The sequence below is a fragment of the Ascaphus truei genome, unplaced genomic scaffold (assembly GCF_040206685.1).
Source record: "Ascaphus truei isolate aAscTru1 unplaced genomic scaffold, aAscTru1.hap1 HAP1_SCAFFOLD_1477, whole genome shotgun sequence".
In the NCBI taxonomy this organism is placed as follows: Eukaryota; Metazoa; Chordata; class Amphibia; order Anura; family Ascaphidae; genus Ascaphus; species Ascaphus truei.
Genome location: NW_027454363.1, coordinates 47,365 through 71,518, shown reverse-complemented (window position 1 = coordinate 71,518; position 24,154 = coordinate 47,365).

Below are 24,154 nucleotides of genomic sequence, written 5' to 3'. Positions count from 1 at the left end.
TAACTGGACTGCGGTCCAGGGATGAGGTTTGCACCTTATTATACCTTGAAAATGTATGTTCCCATGTTTCATTATAAGCATGTATATTAATGTTTTAAAGTGCATTTCTGTATCTCCAATTCTGGAGGTCGCAGAGAGTTCATATTTGGCCAATATGTGGAGTCACTGTAGGCATTAAAAACTGGCAAAGGTCGACCCACTGAGCCCACCAGAATGGAACTTATTAATATGTGTAGATATTAAAGTGTATATGTATTTTATTTTGGAGCTGTTCTGAAAATGCAGACGCCATTTGCTAGGCTGATAAGTCATGAAAGGCAGACGGCTGAGTAGCCTAAGCACGGTGATCAAAAAGTAACTGCCCTGATTGTTACCCAATGTCTAGCGATTAAGTATTAGTCAATCAACAAACTCTGCCAGTCTAATTGTTACCTGAGGGCATCTGTTAGTCTGTGTCTCCACATTAGAGAGTGGATACAGATAATTGTTCACCAATTGGCTGTGTCCAATGTTAAGAATAGGGTTGCACAGGTATATAAACTGTGTCAACCCTACAGTTTTTAGTTGTGCTGGATTGCTGGAGCTGTGCTTCTGATTCCACCTGGAATGTCACTGGATTGATGGAGAATTGCTAGCGGATACTTCTTCATTCCCCAACCCTAAGTAAGTGTTACCTTCTTGTCTGTTAATTGTACTATATTGATGTGTTCACCTTATTTAAGGAATAAATTATATTTTATTATATCTAAGCCTCGTTCAGTTCAACCCAGATATTTGGTGTTCATTATATCTTGTCATAAGCTACCGTGACAGGGCATCCTTACAAAAGTTGGAGGAACAAATCAACAATATAAAGGACCAATTTGAGACTTTCAAATACAGTAGCGAAGTACCAGCTTTACAACAAAAGGTCAAAAATAAAATAGACAGTTTGCAAAAAGAAATCATTGGTTTCAAGCAAACGAAATTCTTTAGGGACAAACATGACAACGAGGGGATACAGCCACAAAAATTGCCAATATCAGGGGTCTAACTCTAGACCCATTTTTCATAAACCACAAGAACGCTGTACTAATACAAGTAATTTGGACAAAAGCAAAACATCTAAATCACAAAATTCATCCTCCCCTATAGCCCCCAAAACATTCCCAACAAGTCATGGGCAACAATCTACTGTATGAGTAAGGCAGCCAACCCTCCACTTCAGTGAATTCATCTCTTCAACTGATTAGAGAAATTAACCACCGTCAAAATGATATTTTACATACCAATAAATATCAACCACTAGTGAACCTAGCACAAGAAGGCATTAACATGGGCCAAGATAAGGAAGATAAGCAAACATTTTCTTTTTTAGATTGGAGGCAGGCCAGAGACCAACACTATGCAAAGGAATCAATGGGAGAACTATTGGGGAAACATACAATTACCAAAGACAAAAAAAGAAAAAACATTATAGAGGAAAAAGGGAGGTAGAACGAACAGGAAAATCACACCGATTCGAAAGTCATTAAACTGTAATATTTTTAATATCAGTAAGTATCAAATAACAGACTGTAGACGTTCACAGAGGTACACAATTGGAGGCTTTTATAAGGTGAAATTATAATAAGGCTTTATTGTGCCTTTTCCTTTTCATCAGGAAATCATCCAAACACAGGGGGTGGGGGGGGGAAACAAAGCTTAATTCGGGAGTATTTCTAGTGAAATCCCATGCAATTCACAACTCCTAGTTAAGCAGGTCTCCCAGCCCCAAACACATAGCATGACATAAGCACATATAAGAAGTCTCTTTAGAATGAAAGTCTTATCTGTTAGCTGCTGTAGAGTAAGCTTCTCTGCTCTCCTGGAATCGCACCCGTGTGTGCACAGAAAATCAGCATCCAGGTTTAGAAGTCTTATTTGGTGTCTTGCAATCAGATCTGCTGTTTCTTCTTGACAGAACTCAAGACAGGTCAGCTCCAGAGATCTGTGTTCTCCAAAGTTCAGCCCACAAGTGAGCTAAGGAGTCACTTCCTGTCTCAAAGGCAGGCTTTTTCTACCACCTCTAGTCAGGCAGGTGCTGTTAGTTAATTTGCTAACAGCAGTTAACCACCACACTGCTGGATTAGAGGCACATTTGTGAACAGGGATAAGTCCCCTGTTACACAGACCAAGAGAGAGATATCCTGTCCAAAGGATTATCTTTCGCACCTGTATCTGGGCCAAACAGTTTTAAACTGTATATTGATGTTCAGAAATATGTAAGAAAATTGTGTTTGAAGAAATACTTTATCCACTTTTTCCCTAAATTTGTGAGTGGTCCATTTGTCAATACTTTTGCACAAATGGTAACAGATGATTTTGAGGCCCAGAGTACAACATTTAAAACAAAATGAGATAATTTAAGTGTGCAAGAATAGGATTTACTTGGTGTGCTTGAGAATAATGACTCTATAGTCATCATACCGGCAGACAAGGGGGGGGGGAGGTTGGTTATTATGGACAGAAGCTACAATATAGAGGAATCCTTCCATCCACATACCAGCCCCTTCCCCATAATCCCTGTTAGGTCCAGTTTACTTGACCAGACATTAGAGCAGGTGACTTCTTTCACGGCATCTGGTATATCCTTATTATGGTCTCTGATATGAGAGTGACGAGCTCGGAGTGAGAGAACAACAGTAACACAAGGGATGCATGCTGAGTTCGAACAACTGACATTTAATACAAAGAGAGCAGTTTTTATACAAGAAGCAAGGACAGAAATACAGTTGTCATCTGTTACAAATATGAATACACATCTAAATTTACAGGTAACCTTTACATATTGCCTTTTCTGTAAACCTTAAAACATTTACTGCTGAGTAACAGTTATTTAGTGCGGTCATATAAGGCTTTGGTTGGTCAGGCTTCTTGGGCAAATGACATAAATGACATGTGGGTATGACAACAAGAAGTGTCAAAATACTGTTATACTGTGAGGAGTCTGGGATCGCGGCGCCCGCGCCCTTGCCCCTCCTCACTTTCGTTAACCCCCGCTGCCGTGGTGCACGCCTCTCGTTGGCGTCACTTACCTCCTGCTGCCCTGGGGGTTCCCCGCCGTCCTCAGCGTTCTCGCGCTCCTGCGAGATCTTCCTTCTCCCATGCGGCTGCCATGTGTCCCGGCCGCGCGCCTGAAAATCGTGCGCCGGGTGAAGATAATTTATTCACTGCTCTAGCAGTGAAAACCCGCCCCCAGCAGACAAATAGGATCTCCTGCCAAAACAAGAGTCCTCACCTGCCTGCCAATCAAGTGGACCTATCCAGGATGGCTCCACGCACTCCTCCGGGCCTGCCTCCACCTCTGATTGGTCAGCCACACTTTATAATGCCTGTCCTTTCTCTCACTCATTGCTCGACATAGTTTCCCTTAGGATTACTACTCTGGCGTTCTCTCTCTGACTCTCTCAGGTTACGACTTGGCTTGGCGGACATCCTTCTCTGGCTCTCGACCCCCTGCTTGGACAACGACCTTCCAGAATTCTCCAATCCCTGACCTTGGCTAAAACGGCAACGACGACGGCACTTCTTCTCCGGTACCGGCAAGTATTGCTAGCTAACATCACCTGGCCTGGCAACGCCTAAATACCACACTCCAGACACGCTCCTTTTGCTGCGGGTGCGTGCCCACTAACACGTTCCTCAGCTCAGTAGAAGGGACGGGTCTGGTCTGCGGGCAGCACCGGCGTAACATATACGAACATATTTATAACATCAAACGGGGTGTGTCGAGTCATTTTTTTCAGGCACACCAACAAAATCCAAAGGGGCTCATTTGTAAAGCCATTGAGGCACCTACAATGTCTTGGCGAGGAGGTAACCCAGTTATCCACCTTTCCAGACGTGAATCTTTGTGAATTTATGAACTTCGCACATTAACCCCATCAGGACTAAATGTAGAATTCGATCTTAAGTCTTTTTTGGGGGACACCTAATTTTGCGGTATCTGCTTCCTTTTTCTGTTTTGTTTTTTCTGTCTTTTCCCCTATTCATCCGAAGTGGTTTTGGTCTCTTGTCTGTAATATCTATCCTTATAGACAGGCGACAACCACCTCTATATATAGCTGTATCAAGTGATTGGATATGTACTTTAGACACAAGCATTATTCACTTTTCATTCTAAGCCAATAGCTATGCCATAGTAGTGATTTAATGATGCACAGATTCTTCATGCAAACTAAAGTGTTATGAATAATTGACAGTCATTGACTAAACAATATGTATATATTAAAGATCTCCAACTCTTTATATTGATTGTTTTATATAGGTATTATAATTCATGTATTTTTATTTTATTATTAATTCATTTATATATTATTTATGTATTTTTATATATATTTTTTATGTAATAGTATAGTTGTGTTTAATTTTATGTAATTGTTTGTTTTACTTAGCAGTTTTTTGTAGAAGCCTCTAGATCTCTTATTAGATCAAATACTAGTTTCAAACATGATTGCGCATGCGCAAGAAATCTCAGGTGAAAAGAATGAATTAATTAACACTCAGGACTATTTAAAATGGACATTGAGAACTAATTTCATCACATCCCTGACGAAGAAAGCTTGACTTTCGAAACGCGTAGGGTATGCTCTTTATCTCTCAGCAGCCCCCGTTTATATCTGCACAATTTTCTACTAGCCAAGGAGCACTGCATTAGTTCCAGACCGGAATCGGCTTTTCTGCTGTAAAGTTATCGAAGCCTCGCGAGACGCAAGTACTGGCGGTGTGTCTCACACAGAGGACGGACAGATTTCAGCGTTCGCTGACACCCGCCCCAGATTGTGAGAGGAGAGACACGAGGACTGGCTTTGAACTCCCCACAGAGGACGAATAGACCTTGGCGCTTGCCGCCATCCGCCCCAAGTGTGGGAAGGGACCGTCAGTCTGATTTCCTACTCCAGCACCAGCTATCGCAAGAAGATCATCCGAACCGATATCCATACCAGTTGGGACAACCAGTGGGGATCCGCAGACCACAGATGTTAGCAATTTCCCAGCAGTAGATGTGCCACTAATGAGAGGGGATGCTCTCCAATCCTATCCACTGCTCTTAACCCTCTAGCACTAGTAAGTGGGAATTGCATCTAAAGCAGCTGAGAGATTTATGGGCACACATTGCTCAATACTGCTATTAATAGCTATTATTTTACCATTATTTTAATAAATGTGTTTTTTTATTATCCAGTCTTCATCACCTTTTTGTATTCTCTGAGGCTTCTATAGGTTTTTTGTTGTATGTCATGTTTCAGCATTAGATCTAAGTTCAACATAGTTTGACCACCTATTTTCATTTATCAGTATTGGTGGTATTTTTTAATAGTATTACACTATTTATGTTTTTTCTTTTTGTCTTTCATGCCCTTGAACCATCTTCATCATTGGATGACCCAAGGAATTTGTGTCCAAACAACAGTGTATGGAATTTGTGTCCAATCAACAGTGTATGGACTTTGTGTCCAACATCAGTATATGGTTGTATAATATTTATTAATTATTTTTTCATCTGTTTGCTTGCAATAATATGTGCATATAGGCGCCTCATCCATTTTTGTGTTACAAGCTTTGGCAGTGACCTGGTGGTCAGTATTAGATTTGGCAGCCACCCTTCAATTACTTAATTTGTGGTTGGTAGGGAATAGAAGTCTTCTTTACATATGTATAGTACATGATAATTGTTTTAGCGCTACCTATTTGTGTTCACAAATAAATAATATCTTTAATCTAAGTAAAGTGATCCTGACTGAGGCACAGAATAGAGTGATTATGAAGGGTTTGAGTTTTGCACCAACAACAGGGCCAAACAGCTTCAATCTATACATAGATGCCAATAAGTTTGTACGGAAACTTACAGTGAAAAGATTTTGAGTAAAGATATAGCGTCTAGACTGAGTGGGAAAGTCTATTCAGTTGGGCCACCGCCAAAACTGATAGTGATGCAGAGCAAAGATTTATTCATTTTTCACTGAAGTCTGAATCCACATTTTTTTAAAATTGAATTACTTAAATTTTTATTGAGCATTTTCAAACATATAAAATGAGGTAAACACAACATACTACACAAAAAAAAGGGGATACAGTAATATAAATAAACTGGTTGTGGAACAGTGGAGAAGAGGGAGATCGGAGAGGATGGGGGGGGAGGGGTAGCATTTGTACCAATATCGTACTGTATTCAACAATATAAATATCACATGTATCACTCTGTTCAAAGTATTCTAGTCTATATATGGAGATATACCTGCATGACGGAACCAAGGAGCCCAAATATCAGAGAATTGTGAGGTAGAGCCGTTCAGATAGTCTGAGAGTTTTTCCATATAGACTATATGCCAAATTTTATTGTTTATTTTGATTTAAGGATGGGGGGGGTCGGTTGTTTCCAGTTTTTGGCAATTGTACACCGTTTTGCGTTTAAAATTTGGGATATTACTCTAGCTTTTTTTTGGAGATATTAGCCATTGGTTTTCCTAGTAATATATATACTGGGTCGTGTGGGACAGAGATTTCTAGTATTTTGTGTATTAAGGTGAACACTTCCGTCCATGTTTGTTGGATTTTGGGGCATGACCAGAATATGTGCAGTACATTCCCCACTTCACCACAACCACGCCAGCACAGAGGGGAAACGCCTGGGAGAAAAGAGTGCAGCCTGGCAGGAGTCATATACCATCTGAATATTGACTTGTAAATATTTTCCTTAATTACAACGCATGATGAATTTTTGGAAGCAGCTTCCCAGATGTCTGTCCAGGTATCGAGATCTATACAGACGTTAAGATCCTTTTCCCAGGAAACCATATATTTATCGTGGGTTTGGTTGTTCCTGACAGAGGATAAACTGTGATATATTCTGGAGATTATGCCCTTTGTGTGGGGTTGGAGTAGACACCAGTCCTCATACAAAGTTAAAGCATGGGGTTGACTTGGCTTATAAATTGATTGGATATAATGCCTAACCTGGAGAAATCTGAAGAGTTCGGAGGAGGGGATATCATGGTTTGTTTGTAACGAAGCGAATGGGGGGACTTTCCCTTGGGTGAGGATATCCTTAACTCTTGTGAGTCCTTTTTGAATCCAGGTATGGGAGTGCGGGTTTCCTGTGTAAAAAGGAAGGGAGTGATACGAGAATAGTGGTTGCATAAGGGAAGGGGAATCGGTTAGTTGGTACTTGGTTTTGAGGGAGTCCCAGAGATTACAGGCAAAGGATATCACCGGGTTCTTGTAGATCTCAGGTGGTCTAGACTTTTTATTGAGCCAGAGAAGATTTTTTATTTTACATGGGGAACAAACTAGGTCTTCTATCTCAACCCACCTCCTCTCGGTTGGGTTTGAATGCCAGCTAATGAGTTGCTCTAGCTGTGCGGATCTATAGTAGTTTTGTAAGTTCGGGAGAGCTAAGCCTCCTTCTGTTTTGGATTTATAGAAAATATCTTTACGCACTCTGGGTCGCTTATTTTGCCAGACAAACTTCAAAATTTTCTTCTGTATATTATTTAGGTATTTCTGACAAATTTTAACCGGGAGAGTTTGGAAGAGATAGAGGAGTCTAGGTAAAATATTCATTTTGATGGTAGTTATTCTCCCAAACCAGGATATTATGTATGGATTCCAAGTGGTTAAATCCTTAGCTAGAACAGGTAAGCAGGAGAAAAACACTAGGAGCACAGCAATGAAAAAACAAGAACTGGAGGCCAAGTGAAAAAATAACAAAAATGTAATGGGACATTAACTATTTAAAAGCGAAACCTCTAACGCACTTCTCGCATGGTGCGCACCACGCCGTCTAGTGACTGTTTGCTGCTGATTTATCACTAAGGGTTACCTGGTATATGCGAGGGTCTGTCAGTTCCCTTAGGGGGACTGTGGCAGGACGGCCTGTAGCCGAGGTCAGGGAACAGTCCACACGTGTAGTTTCAGGATAATGAAAAATGTTCAATGGCTTTATTTCTCCACAGTAACATAACATGCGGGTACACTGTCCCTTTAACAAAATAAATCCTGCTCCACGATGGGAGAAAAACTGACTAACACAGCAGACCTATCTAGCAGGCTGGCTGGCTAAACCATAACCAAACCTTCAGAGTCTTTTAAGCAGTCATGAAAACAAATGAAACAAATCTTACTTTGGCTGCATTAAGTAGTGTGTTGTATCCTTCTGGCTAGCAGCACATCTATCCATGTGCTCTTGTCTGAGGGAGCCAGCTACTGCTGGTAACAAGATCCTTTTCTACCTTTCTGGCTCTCAGGTGTAACTGATAGGAGTTGACTTCACTCTGTCACATACCTCCCCTGTTTGTGTGTGGCTAGTGTCCCACACGGCTGAAGCCCGACCCTCCACTCCTTCCCTTGACAAAAAATCAGCATTTCCATGGTCCTTTCCAGGTCTATGCTGAATATCAAACGAGAAGGGTTGGAGGGCAATATACCACCTGGTCAACCTTGGATTTGTGTCCTTCATGGTGTTTAACCACTTCAAGGGCGCATGGTCAGTGACCAGGGTGAAGTGTACTCCGGCGACATAATGTCTCAAGGCCTCAATTGCCCATTTTACAGCGAGGCACTCCTTCTCAATAACGGAATACCTCACTTCCCTTGGGAACAGCTTCCGGCTGATGAACAGTATGGGGTGTTCAACACCATCAAATTGCTGAGACAGCACTGCTCCCAGTCCTACCTCTGAGGCATCCGTCTGGATGATGAAGGGCTCTTTAAAATCTGGGCTCCGAAGAGCGGGGCCCTCTGACAGGCACTTTTTTAGCATGTCAAAGGCGTCTTGGCACTCCCAAGACCATTTAACTTGGGTTGGGGCACTCTTTTTTTTGTAAGATCTGTTAGGGGTGCAGAAATTTCCGAAAAATTGGAGTTAAAGCGCCGGTAATACCCTGCTAACCCCAAAAGGGAGCGGACCTGTGTCTTTGTCTGTGGGGTGGGGACTTCCTTTATGGCGGCTACCTTGCTAGCTAGTGGCCTTACTATCCCTCCCCCAACGGCATAGCCCAAGTACTTTGTAGTGGATTTACCCAGGGCACATTTTTTTGGATTTTCAGTGAGCCCTGCTTCTCTTAAGGACGTTAGGACTGCCCTTAACCTTTTTATATGAGACTGCCAGTGTCTGCTATAGATGACAATGTCATCCAAGTAGGCCGCGGCATATGCCCTATGGGGTCGTAGTACCTTATCCATTAACCTTTGGAACGTGGCTGGAGCCCCATGTAACCCAAATGGCATAGTGACGAATTGGTATAAACCGAGAGGGGTGGCGAAGGCAGTTTTGCATTTGGATTCTTCCGCTAGAGGTATCTGCCAATATCCTTTCGTGAGATCTAGGGTGGAGATATACTCTGCTTTACCAAGAGAGTCAAGCAATTCATCCACCCTAGGCATAGGGTATGCATTGAATCTGGATACAGCATTTACCTTTCGCAGATCTACGCAAAACCTCACCTTCCCATCTGGTTTAGGGACCAACAAGATAGGGCTACACCATTCGCTGTGGGACTCCTCGATCACGCCCAATTCCAACATGTCTATTATCTCCCTCTCTACCAGGTCTTTTCGGCCCTCTGGCAATCTATAGGGACGGGACCGTACTTTTACGCCAGGTTCTGTCTCAATCCTATGGGACACTAAATCAGTCTGCCCTGGCAGCTCAGAAAAAACATCTGAGAACTGGTCACATACATCAAGTAGGTCTGACCTTTGTTCCGTTGTTAACTGCTCTCCCATGGGAACCTGATGGTCAGTGTACGTACTACCCTTTGGAAGCTTTGGACCCAAATCCGTCTCTCCTTCCCGAGGGTGAATGAACAGCGATCTCATCGTTTTCCAGGGTTTCAGGAGGTTCACGTGGTAGATTTGTTTACCCTTCCTGGACCCTGGTTGAGAGATCTCATAGTTCACCTCCCCGGTGCGACGGAGAACTTGGAAAGGACCCTGCCACTTCGCAAGGAGTTTACTCTCTGATGTCGGTAGTAGTAGCATCACTTGGTCCCCAGGTTGGAAGACCCTCAAGCGAGCATTTTGGTTGTACTGTCTCTCTTGACGTTCTTGAGCAGATTTGAGGTTTTCCTTCGCAAACCGACCTATCATGTCTAGGCGGTTTCTAAGGTCTATGACATACTGAAGGGTATTCTTGGAGGGGGAGGGCTCCTCCTCCCAGGATTCTTTCAGTAGGTCGAGAATACCCTGAGGTTGGCGTCCATATAGGAGCTCAAACGGGGAGAAGCCTGTGGATGATTGGGGAACTTCTCGTACCACAAACAACAGGAAAGGGAGAAGTTCATCCCAAGCTCGCTTTTCAGTGTCCACAAACTTCCTAAGCATAGACTTTAAAGTACGGTTAAACCTCTCTACCAATCCATCAGTCTGAGGATGGTAGACCGAGGTCCGGACGGATTTTACCTCCAATAACTTCAGGACATCCTGCATTAACTTTGCCATGAAATTTGTTCCCTGGTCAGTTAACATTACTTGGGGAAGTCCTACCCTAGAAAACAGTTCTAACAGCCTGTGAGCAACCTGTTTAGCAGTGGCTGATCTCAGAGGGAAGGCCTCCGGATATCTGGTGGCATAATCAACAACAACGAGTATAAATTTATGTCCCTTCGCAGAGGGTTCTAAAGGTCCGACCAGATCTACCCCAATTCTCTCGAATGGGACGGCTACCAAGGGCAGAGGAACCAAGGGAGCCGGCTTCTGTCCTTTTTGGCTAGTTAACTGGCATTCAGGACATGTCTCACATAGTTTCATGATGTCACCATGTATGCCTGGCCAGTACAACCGGGACGAGATGCGGTCCGTGGTCTTATCTCTGCCCAAATGACCACCCCATGGGAGAGTATGGGCTAGGGTGAACACTGTTTTAATCAACCCTTTAGGGACTAGCATCTGTCGAATGACCTCCCCTGTTTGTGTAACCTTATTCACACGATATAGTATGTCATTCAACAGTTCAAAATGTGGATACACTTTTACACCTTGTTCATCTATTATCTTGTTGTTGACCTGTACCACCTTCTCATGTTGTCTAGCCAGAGCTGGGTCCTCCCTCTGCCTCTGACGGAAGTCAGGAAGATCCAGGGCTGGCAACACTCCTGTATCTATCTGTTCCCCACCCTGGTCATCCACGGCCATGACCTGCAGTCCTTTGGGCTGACTAATGTTACCAAAAGTCCCAGCCTTTCTTAACCAGTCCTCTTTTTCCGCACGTCTCTGTTTACGTGTCTTTGGGACATGGTGTCTACGGGGGAAAATCTCTGGGGAAAAAGGGAACAAGTCTCCGGGCTTCTCCGGTACCAGAGAAGTAAGCTCTGTAGGAGTAGGGGCCAACAATGTTTCGAGGTAGGGCCAGTCTCGGCCAAGTAGAACAGGAGCAGGTAGCCAGGGGGCAACTCCCACTAGTAGGCTAGCCACTATATCCTGGATACGTAGTAGAACGTTCGCCGTCGGGTATCTCTTTGTATCCCCATGGATACACTCGATATTCCAAGGCGAGTCATAAGATAGTCTATTGCTTGGAATTAGGCCCTCTAGGATCAGGGTTTTTCCAGAGCCTGAGTCCAGCATGGCGTTTACTTTTGTCCCCTCCAGAGATGCTGGGACTAACCACGGATTGTGGTCCCCTCGGAGACAAGCTGTGGCAGTGGTTCTGCCATATGAACAGTCCATCTCCTCATCTCCTGAGTCCGCAAACTCGGTCGTCCGTGGAAGCTCTCGATGGGGCTCTGTGTTTGGACCTCTCCGCTGTTGGATAGGGTCCTCCCTTCTGGTTGGTGGGGTTATCCTCTCCACCGGGTGGGTGACAGGAGTCCAGGTTCTCGGGGAATACTGTGGGTGGCGGCCTCCCTTGAGTGATCCAGTGACGTCGGACCCAGAATGGGTGTCTCTGCGGGAGTTTGTACCAGGAACCCTCCGAGATGGGAAAGGGTCTTCCGATCGGGTTGACTGGATCTCCCGAGCTGGCGGGTTGTAGACCCCTCGATTGTCTGCTCTCCTGCCTCTAGCATCACCGGAAGCAACTGGTGTTTGCACGGACCGTTCCCAGCTATCCTGTTGGGTGTCGTCACCAAGGAAGTTTTCCACCAAGCGGACCGCTGAATTCAGGGAAAATGCAGCATGTCTTTTTACCCAGGAGCGGGAGGAGGGGGGCAGTACCTGTATGAACTGCTCGAGCACAAACTGTTCAAGGATCTCTTCCTTGGTATGCTTCTCCGGTTGTATCCACCTGGTACAGAAGTCTACTAAGCGGTGGGCTACGACCCGGGGTCTGTCTTTGTTTGCATATTTGACTGTCTGGAACCGCTGTCGGTAGGTCTCTGGAGTGAGGCCTAGGCGATCCAGAATAGCAGCCTTTAGTTTCTGATAGTCCATGGCCTCGTCTGCTGGAAGAGTCTGGTAGGCTGCCTGAGCTTCCCCTATGAGGAGTGGAGCCAGAGTCGTTACCCAGCGATCAACTGTCCAGCCGTGGGCCGTGGCTACCCTTTCAAAAGTGAGGAGAAATGCCTCTGGGTCTTCGGTTGGCTTCATTTTATGCAGCATCACCGGTGGGTTATTTGGAATAGCTGGTCTGCCTGGGGTTGGGCCTTCAACTAGCAGTTGGAGTAGCTTTTCTTCCCGCCGGGCCTGTTGCTCATCTTGCTGGGCCTGTCGCTCATCTTGCTTGGCCTGCCATTGTATTTGCTGGGCCTGTTGCTCAGCTTGTTTCTCTGCTAGCTGGAGCTGTTGCTCAAGGAACTCAGAAAAACATTTCTCCATTTTTTTTTTCTGTGTGGCCCTTCAGATACAGGGGCCGTCTGACATCCCACTTCTCACACCACTTGTGGCAGGACGGCCTGTAGCCGAGGTCAGGGAACAGTCCACACGTGTAGTTTCAGGATAATGAAAAATGTTCAATGGCTTTATTTCTCCACAGTAACATAACATGCGGGTACACTGTCCCTTTAACAAAATAAATCCTGCTCCACGATGGGAGAAAAACTGACTAACACAGCAGACCTATCTAGCAGGCTGGCTGGCTAAACCATAACCAAACCTTCAGAGTCTTTTAAGCAGTCATGAAAACAAATGAAACAAATCTTACTTTGGCTGCAGTAAGTAGTGTGTTGTATCCTTCTGGCTAGCAGCACATCTATCCATGTGCTCTTGTCTGAGGGAGCCAGCTACTGCTGGTAACAAGATCCTTTTCTACCTTCCTGGCTCTCAGGTGTAACTGATAGGAGTTGACTTCACTCTGTCACAGGGACCAAGGGTCCATCGCTTCCAGCTAGTTCCCGTTCAATGTGATCTAAGGATTTATTACAGCTACAGCGTTTTATTCTCATGGTTTGTCTCTGATGTGCTGGGGATTAATACAGCCTGCGCGTTATACACGCTGTCTTCCAGGCTAGTAGCGTCGGGCTTGGAGGTTTCTTCCTCTGCTTTGCTAAATCCTTAGTTATCTGGTCGAAAAAGGGTTTAAAATTTGCATTGTATAAAGTCGAGTAATCTTTTGTTAATTGGACCCCTAGATATTTAATATGGTTCGAGTTCCATTTAAAGTCGAAATTTAGTTGGAGTAATTTTACTAATTCTTTAGGGAGATTTAAGCTAAGGGCCATGGATTTGGAATGATTAATTTTATATCCTGAAAGGGAGCCGAATTCTGATAGATCATGAAAAAGGTTAGGGAGGGCTGTAAGAAGAGGTTTTGGGAGCGTCAATAGTATATCATCTGAAAAAAGAGCTATTTTGAATTCTTCCTGACAAACAGGAATACCCGCAATATTGGGGTTCATCATTATCCGGCATGCTAATGGTTCTATAGCTAAGGCAAACAACAGAGGTGAGAGCGGACAACCCCGTGTAGTTCCATTTGATATTGAAAAGGGATCAGATAGGGAGTTGTTCGTCCTCACCATGGCCGTTGGTGTGGAGTGTAGTGTGTTTATGCTATTTAGTATTTTGGCTGTGAATTCCATCTGCGAAAGCATAGCTGACATAAACTGCCAGTCTAATCGATCGATTGCTTTTTCTGCGTCTAAAGAGAGTAATAGAGATGGGCACTTTGTGTTTTGTGCTATGTGTATTAGATTCACTGTCCTCCTAGTGTTGTCAAGGGCTTGTGTGCCCAGGACGAATCCCACCTGGTCCGGATGAACCAGTTTAGGGAGGATATTATTTAATCTGTTGGCTAAGATCTTTGCATAAAGTTTTAGATCAGTATTTAACAATGAGATAGGTCTGTAGTTAGAGCACAGCAGAGGATCTTTCCCCTCTTTTGGGATTACCACTATGGTACCGCGAAGCATACTGTATCCCTAGGAGGGGGAAGGCCTAGTAGCATCTTATTGAATACTTTGGTAAGAAATGGGAGGAGCATTGCGGAATATTTCTTGTCATCAAGATTAGAAAATCCATCCGGACCAGGGGCCTTCCCAATTTTCAGGGATTTTATGGCGTCCATAATTTCCAGGGGCTCAATAGATTTTTCGAGGTTTATGATATCGTTCTAGAGTGGGGAGTCGGCATTCTGCTAGATAATTTCGAATCTTTATTGCTCTTTTGTTTTTAGCCGAGTCTCCCATTGGGCCTGGTAGGTTGTATAGGGATGTGTTATAGTCCTTAAATGCATCGCTTATAATTTTGGGATTGTGGGATACTGAGCCATTTTTAGTGTGGATGGTATGAATGTTAGCTTTAGCTTGTTTTTGCTTTAATTTGCGTGCCAGCATTCTATCTGCTTTATTACTTTTTTCATAGTATTTCTGTTGGGACCATCTTATAGCTCTTTCTGTGTTTGACACCAACAAAAAGTTTAGTTCTCCCCTCACTGAAATTATTTGCCTGTAATTTTTTCGAGATGGGTTTGACTTGTGAATAAATTCTAGTTCTGATAGTTTTTGTGTTAGTGTTTCAATTTGTTTTGTTTTTTCTTTTTTTTCTGAGAAGCCAGGGCAATCAGTTTGGCTCTTATCACTGATTTGTGGGCTTCCCAAAGGGTGAAAGAGGAAACCTCTGGGGTATTGTTTAATTCAAAGTATTGGGCCAGTTCTTTTTCTATTAGTTGGAGATTTTGTTGGTTCAGTAGTAGGGATTCATTCAAGGACCACGACCTTGTTTTAATTTTGGAAGTGAGGCCAGCCAATTTGGTTATAAGCATAGAGTGGTCTGACCAAGCAGAGGGGGCAATTATTGCTGAGGAAATATTATCGCTAATTTGTTGGTCTATTAGGATATAGTCGATTCGAGAATAGCTATTATGGGGGTGAGAGAAAAAGGAGAAATCCTTTACATTGCTATTAACTAATCTCCAGGAGTCTGCCAACAATAGATCCTTGGTCATAGATACAAATCCACGAGTAGAGGGAACTATTTTTTATGGAGGGGGGGGGGGGGGGAACGGGAGATTTATCTAGATTTGGGTCCATAATTGCATTTAGATCTCCTGCTAAAATTAAAAGGCCTTTCTGGACAGAGAGAATTAAATGTGTTAGTTCCTGGAAAAAGGATTCTTGATTTTCGTTAGGGGCATAAGTGTTGACTATATATCAGTGGAGTCCAGTGACCCTGTAATAATTAGAATTCTCCCAGCGAGATCACTTTTAATTTTATCTACTTTGAAGTTTACATTTTTATGGAAAAGTGTAGCGACGCCATTTTTTTTCGTGGGAGCTGATGAGTGGTAGACTAGGGGGTAGTCATTGCTGAATAGCAGTGACTGATCCTCCTTTTTCAAATTAGTTTCTTGTAGCAAGATTATATCTCCTGCCAGTCTTTTGGCTTCCAAAAGGGCAATACGTCTCTTTCGGGGGTGTTTAAGCCCTTGGTGTTTTGGGATATTATATTAATCGGCATGGTGGTGGTTCAAGGATCTATAATACAAATGAACAGAGTGATAACTTACATATAGTTGAAGAGTCGGTACATCCGTCTTCGGAAACGATCTGGTATGAGAACATATACGAGAGATATACATATTATTACATGGTAGTGACAAATGCTTGCAAAACTTGGAGGAGTGGAGGGATAGAGAGGGAGGGGAGGGGTAAACCGAGGACCCCGGCTTCCAAACATTGTTTGGGGGGGGATCAGCCATAGTGGAACCCGTGGTGTGAGTCTCTCGCACTCACAGGTTAAATGAACATGAGGGGGGTGGGCAGTGGCCCAGCAGCTCAACACCGCAGTGCTCCTTTGTTTAGGAGCTAAGCTTTCGAAAAGAGTATGGGGTGGGTTGTGTGTGTGATTTTACACATCAGGGAAATAAAAGCAAGAATGGGGGGCTGTAGACAGACGTTCACAGAGGTACACAATTGGAGACTTTATAAGGTGAAATTATAATAGGCTTTATTGTGCCTTTTCCTTTTCATCAGAAAATCATCCAAACACAGGGGGGGGGGAACAAAGCTTCTATTCACTTGGGAGTATTTCTAGTGAAATCCTATGCAATTCACATCTCCCTTAGTAAAGCATGTCTCGCAGCCCCAAAACATATATCATGAAATAAGCAGATATAAGCAGTCTCTTAATAATGAAAGTCTTATCTGTTAGCTGCTGTAGAGTAAGCTTCTCTGCTCTCCTGGAACCGCACCCGTGCGTGCACAGAAAATCAGCATCCAGGTTTAGAAGTCTTATTTGGTGTCTTGAAATCAGCTATGCTGTGCTGAGCTCAAGATCGGTAAGTTCCAGAGATATGTGTTCTCTTGGTCAGTCTCTCCTGGGAGACTCAAGAACACTCCTCTGTCTCCAAAGTTCAGCTCTCAGTCAGAGCTAAGGAGTCCCTTCCTGTCTCAACAGACAGGCTTTTGTAAGCAATCAGGCAGGTGGTGTTTATAAATTAACTACCAGCAGTTAACCACCACACTGCTAGATTAAAGGCACATTACTTGAACAGGGATTACTCCCCTGTTACATACCTCCCCTGTTTGTGGGAAGCTCGGGCTTGCGACGGCCAAAGCCCATCCTTCCACTCTCATTCTAGATATCTCAGTGACTTGAATGAGAGTGGATGGAGGAAGAGAACCCTCAGTCCTGTTGGGATTGGTGCCCTTTATCCAGTTTATTCGTGTCTCCTCCTGAAGGTGTTTGAGATCAGCACCCCTCAGTCGCTCGAGGAGGACTTTCTCCAAGTATAGTCTTTTTTCTACGTGAGCAGTCATGAGATTTTCCTCGCGTCGGGTGCTCGTCTTATTGTAGGCATACTGTATGGCAGCAGTTGCAGAGCATTCAAAAACAGCCCTTTGAGTTTTCCGCTCGTGAAGCTGTCTCTCTGTCCTTTTCCCACTCAATGGGGTTGCTAGTTCAGCCTCTTTGAGATTAAGTTGCAATTCCACACCCACTTCCAGAGAATGTCCCATCTTTTCAGCTTCATCAGCTAAGGATTCTTCTGGTCTTAATTCAGCACGTGTACCTTCTTTTGTTGCCTGCTGGGTGGCTGAAGGTTTTGCTAGTGCTTGTTTAGGTGGTTCAAATTTTGCAACCTTGTCTTTCAGATGAGCGGTATTCCCAGCTCTCACTGTACCCTTGTCTTCATGGGTTTTTGAGGCTGTGGGATACTGACGCTTAGTCAGGGTCAATACTTGTCCTTGTAGGACTGTAATCTCATCCGCGAGAGATCCCTGTTTTTTGAGTGCGTCTTGCAAGTCTCTTCTCAGGGAATTTATCTGCATGCTTTGCTTTCTCTGAGCTTGCCTCCACATTTTTATTGCATTGTGAAGCACTATGAACTTCTTTGCTTGGGCCACAGTTACTTGTTTCAGTTTCTGGACCTTCTTGTGCTCCCTTTTGTGCCACGTCACCTGGGTTCTAAGCTTGGCTTTTAGCGTTGCTTTGATGATGCTCAGGGTAGCCTTCAGTTTCTCATGCTGCTTTGCGGGGACATACTGGGTCATCAGACGTTCCTGCAGCACTTGAATTTCTTTATCAGCCTGCAGATTGTCATCCTGCAGAGTTTGCTGCTTCTCCTCTGCCTTCTCAAGGTGCGTACGCAGACCTTGCAGTTGGTTCTGCAGTCGGTGCTCTGCTTCAAACTTTTCCTTGACTTCTTCTGTCAACTGAAAATTTTCTTCTTTCAGTTTTAAGTTTTCTCTTTTTAATCTTGAATTTTCTCCTTTTTCAGTCTCTGTATTCTTTAGGGCTTCTTTGCAGTCCTCCTTCCATTTACGCACATCTGCTTGAGAATGACAATCTCCTGGCGTGAGACTTCCTTCTCTAGGTTGAGGGTCTGAAGCTCCTTCTGAGAGACTTTGAGATCTGTATCAAGATTACCAATAGTTTCTTTAGCAATGTCCAGCTCCTCAGTGAGACTGTGTAGTTCCTTTCTGGAAACTTCCAGGTCTGTGCGGCAGCTGTTGGTCTCATGATGTGAGGCATCAAGTGCTCTGCGGAGTGTCTGAACCTCTTTCTGAGATACGTCCACTTCTATCCGGACACTGTTGACCTCCTGTTGTGAGGCATTCAGCTCTATATGAAGAGTGTGAACCTCTTGCTGGAAGACTGTCAGCTGCTTCAGTGCCTCCTCATACTTCCACTTTAGCGTAGCCACCATTTTATCAGATTGGCTCTGCTTTTCATCCATGGCGGAAATAGTAGCCTTTGCAGTATCTAGCTCAGTCTTGAGATCGTCCAATTCTGTCCTGGCTAAAGAGTAAATTGTGAGCACATCTTTTTGTAGCCTCACGTTATTTTTCTGTAGCTCTGTGTAACCATCTTCCTTTTGTTTCAATTGTTCACGGAGAATATCACAGTCATGCCTGGCATTTTTCAGGGCATCTTCAGGGCTGATCAAGGGATCGTCACTCACTGGTTCTGGCTCCACTTCCCTGGGATGGTTGGTTGAGGGTTCCTCACTGTTGGCACCGGACAGACACTTCTTTGGGGTACACAACTTCTGCCTTGGGCCCTCTGGATATTCGGTTAACCGCGGGACGAATTCTCCATTTTCACTAGGCTGCAGGGCAACTCGGTCCCCCTTTTTCTCCACAGGATCTGCGGACTTGTCTGTTCCTTCCACGGTAAGTGAAGAACCGCTTTTCTTTTTCTTTTTCCGCTTCTTTTTTTTGGATGACTCCGTCCCATCCGGAATACTGGGGTCTCCGTCTTTATTTGATACTTTAGCAGCTTCATTATATACGCCAGGCTTATCTTGCAGTTGCTTTAGCTGACAGAAATATTGGGTGATCTGCTGCTCCCGCTCTGTCTCCTGCTGATCATATTCGTCATCAAAGTGTAAGGAATCCGCTCCACAGTTTACTGGTTACCTTACCTTGCAGACCGGTGCAGTTCTGGAACAGCTTTCCTGAGGTTTGCTGCAGCCTGGATTCACTCAAAGCAATACACACTCCCTCTGGTATCTACTGCAGCTGTGCAGCCTTTCATTGCAAACTATACTTGCATTCACTCATGAGGGGCAGGACCTTCACACCCCCGCCGGGGATTGGCCCGCTGGCCTTTAAGTATTGCTTGCCCATAATGCTCCTGGCCGAGCATAGTCCTAACTGGATGTCAACTGTTTTGCCCCAAGCTCTCGCTTGTTCTCCTTTGCTGATACCAGGTTCCGCCCTGCGTCCTTCAGCTTCCTTCAAGCCGCTTGTTCTCCAATGCTGATTCCAGGTTACGTCCTGCATCCTTCAGCTCCCTTCAAGCCGCTTGTTCCCTTATGCTGATACGGAGGTATTCCCTGCGTCCTTCAGCTTCTGTTCCCCTGTGCTGAAGCAGAGGTTTCGTCCCTGCGTCCTTCAGCCTCCTGGATTCCTGCACTAAAGTAGAGGTTTCGTCCCTGCGTTCTGAAGTCTCCTGGATTCCTGCACTGAAGCGGAGGTTTCCCTGTATCTACAGCTTCCTGGTTCCTGGGGCCTACTCTTTCCCTAATATAGAGAGGCCGTGTCCTGGTTCCTGCGCTGAAACAGTGGATTCCCTTGCCCGCTCAGGACTTTTGCGTTGTAGCACTGGTGCACCCGTGCAGCAAGACGGTGTGCTATTCTGGTCTGCCTACCATCTCCTGTGACCAGCACCATGGGCCATGGTCGTCGCTCGCGCAAAGGCCAACCCCGCGCTCCTAAGCTGAAGCGGGTCTCTCCTATCTCCTTATTGCCGAACTCCTGCATGGACAATGTTTATCCTGACGTCTCCTGTTCTGACCCTGGCTTGTACAACGACGACGCTGTCTTCTCTAATCCTGATCCTGCGACATATGACTACGAACTGCGCAATCCGGATCAGCCTGCGCGGTCTCAGGTCGGTGCTTTTACAACCCCACCTCAGCCTCGCGGTCCGACCCTGGTTTGTGGCGAGCAGAACCCTGACACAAAGGGAGCGGTCTTTTCTGTTCGTGCTGAGTTCAGGCACCCCCACCATTCTTGGGGTGTTTTGTGGGTGTGACTCGGTTCGGGTTCCCCGTAAGAGAGGTCTTCCTCTTTATTGGACTGGAAGGTCCACTCTTCCGTGGGGTAGGGTTCATTACAGGAACGCTGCATCTTGTCCTCCATTTTTAGGCTATCAGGTGTAATTTTCTTCCTGACCTCAGGAGGCGCTATTGCAGCTGTTGCCACTGTATTTGCTAGAACCCCCAATTGTGGTAGTCCTACAGGTGGGCATATTTTGCTTGTAGAGGTTGTAGCTCTCACAGGCATCTCTGTAGAATTTTTCTTTCTAGGGTAATTTTTTTTAATATCAGCAGTACTGTGCATGCATTTTCTCTTATCAGGTATACAAGATGTGCAGTTGCTAGGTAAAAAAGTCGATTTGCTTTACACAATTTACTTGCTAGGTATAATCTCTCATTAGGTATGCTGAATGTGTAGTTGCTAGGAAAAAAACTTCTGTTTGCTTTACACCATTTACTTGCTAGGTGCAATCTCCCCGCTACAGCAACAGAATTTGGTTTTCTGCCTGAGTTCAGTAATTTTCAGTCTCATCTTTGGGTATTATGGCATTCACACTTCACACTTTGGGTATCTGTTTTGCTCCCAAGATATATATATATATATATATATGCAGACTTTTCTTTGCAGTGGACTATTTCTTTCATTCCCGGCAGGGTGACTCAACATTCAGCAATTGGCTTTGAAAAACCTTTTTCAAAGTTCAGAAATCCCATTTCCCCTATAAGGCAATTTTACACTCAGCATTTGTTTGCAAAAAATTCCCCTGCTTCAGCACAGTCTTGTATCAATTTTCACACTTTTCTGCATATACTCCATTCACAGCTGGTAGCCCTATGCGGTGTGGCAACCTTTATTTGCAAAATCAGTACCACTCGTGGGTCACCATCTGTATTCACTGCTTCAGCGAAACTTTTGAAAACAACAAACACCTATCCCTTTTTAAGGGCTGACTCACTTCTTGAACCCCGACTATGGCTGGAAGGCAAAACCCCTATTTCAATGACCATATTACACTTTGTGATAGGCAAAAAAGGATTAGCTGTTTCAGCAGTCTTTCTCTTCTTGGGATTGGGGCAAAGAGTCCATCTGTGTTTTTGTAAGTTTCAATGCAGTGTAATTTTCAGTGGTGTGTCCCTTTAACTCTGATCTCTGCTGCATGAGGTTTGTTTTTTTTTCTCAGTTGCTCAGACTGTTTGTACAGTAGGCAAAAAGCATAACAAAAAAATTTCACATAAAAATCTCCGGTCCTTTTTAACTACAAAGACACCTCTCATCTCACTTCGGACACCATATGTAGACGGACGTTCACAGAGGTACACAATTGGAGACTTTATAAGGTGAAATTATAATAGGCTTTATTGTGCCTTTTCCTTTTCATCAGGGGGGGGGGGGGGACAAAGCTTCTATTCACTTGGGAGTATTTCTAGTGAAATCCTATGCAATTAATTCATATCTCCCTTAGAAAAGTATGTCTCGCAGCCCCAAAACATATAGCATGAAATAAGCAGATATAAGCAATCTCTTAATAATTAAAGTCTTATCTGTTAGCTGCTGTAGAGTAAGCTTCTCTGCTCTCCTGGAACTGCACACGTGCGTGCACAGAAAATCAGCATCCAGGGTTAGAAGTCTTATTTGGTGTCTTGAAATCAGCTATGCTGTGCAGAGCTCAAGACTGGTCAGCTCCAGAGATATGTGTTCTCTTGGTCAGTCTCTCCTGGGAGACTCAAGAACACTCCTCTGTCTCCAAAGTTCAGCTCTCAGTCAGAGCTAAGGAGTCCCTTCCTGTCTCAACAGACAGGCTTTTGTAAGCAATCAGGCAGGTGGTGTTTATTAATTGACTACCAGCAGTTAACCACCACACTGCTAGATTAAAGGCACATTACTTGAACAGGGATTACTCCCCTGTTACAGGGGCATTGAACGTTATAACTGTTTACATCAACATATCCTTTCTCAATTTTAGAAGCATTAAGGAAGGGTTGACTGGCAGCTATAGTTTGGCAGACTCTGCATACGTAGTCTACAGGGGGAGAGGGATAAATAACATGGAAAAAGTTACCTAAAACGGAACCTTTAATATTTTAGCCTGTAATAAAGAATTGGTAGCTGAACTTTGGGGGACCAATTCTATTATAGACAACATATAGACTTATATTACACATACACTTTTATCTAGAAAACAGTTCCAAACAAACATTGTATATCATCCCTTTAAATGTTCGGGTTAGTTCAAACTGATTATCAAACTTTGAATGACTCGAACTTGTGGGTAACTTGGGAGAACAGTTTCACAATGGAGAAGGAAATAACCTAGATTTTGGGACTTGTACGTTCTGGAAACTTAGAAACTAAAAAACTCGGTAACTTCTTGATGTGCAGGTTGTCGTGGTCATTGTGGCTTGCTCGAGTTGGTCGATGTGTTCCAGGTACCGCAACTGTTGGTTAGTTTTTAGGTAGGTTACTGGAGTGGGCCACGTTTCGATTAGTACCTTAAGTCCAGACCACATTTTGGCTTGTCTGCCATCTTAACTGGGTGTTAAGTAAGTATCCAGCTCTAGTTTTTCAAGTGGGTTGGGTCTTTGCTCGCCCAGATGCCTGGCGTTGTGCCATGGGTGAATGACGAGGCCTTTGAGAGGCCTCTGGATCCTCTGGTTCGAGTAAGCCCAATGATCGTAGTTTTTCCTCACCTTCTTCTGGTGAGAGTGGAATATACATCGTCTCTTGATAAGTGAACAATATTTTGCACGGGAAACCCCAGCGATAGCGGATTTTATTGTTCCACAGTGAGTTGGTGATCTGCGCGAACATTATCCGCTTGTTCAGCGTGGTTTGAGCCAAGTCCGGAAAGATGAGGAGTGGAACGTTTTCCTGCTCTATCTTTGGGGTGGTGCTAGCGGCTCTCAATATTTCCTCTTTAATACGGAAATAGTGTAGGCGTGTGATCACGTCTCGTGGCTTTGCTGGATCTAGGCCTTTCGGTCTAGGAAGCCTATGGGCTCTGTCCATCTGAAGTTTTTCATCCGATGTTTCGGGTAACAGGGACATGAAAAGCCGAGTGAGATATGCGTCCAATTGGGCATTGTCCACTTCTTCCGGGATACCTCTGATCCGCAGGTTATTGCGTCTTGACCGGTTCTCCGTATCTTCCAGTTGATCGAAAATTGTTTTGACTTGAGTTTTTAATTCCTCAATATCTTGCGCTTGGGTCTCCTGTGCAAGGGCGGTGTTATCCACCTTCTCCTCCAAGTCCACAATGCGGTCTCCTATGGACGCAATCTCCTCTCTGATGCTGCGGCGGAAGCTCTGCATTTCAGAGTGGAAAGAGCTTTTTAGTTCTTGTACAAACACCATCATTTCTTTGCGGGTAAGTGGAGCATCCGGCTCTTCTCCAGAGTGTAGATCTGAGTCTGCGCCTGCAGTAGACGCTTCTTGATCTTTGGTATTTTGTTTTTTAAAGAAAAGGGATGCCTCACGCCGGTCCGCCGTTTTTTTTTGTTTAGTGGATGGCATGTTTGTTGTTTTTACTTAGTAAGTTTTTGGCTTTGAATAGAGCTGAGTATATTTAGGTGATGTAAAAAAAAAAAAAAAAAAAAAAAATGAAATTGGAATAAGCCCCCTCATTCCTATGGAGTCCTGATCACACACACATTGGTAGCAGTTCCATGATTGCTTTTAATTGAGCCTTTGTTCCTTGGCACCAGTGGGAGGTTTATAGAAGATGTTGGGGCTCACAATAAGGGTAAGTTGTAGGGGAGGGAGAGTGAGTGGTTTTCAAT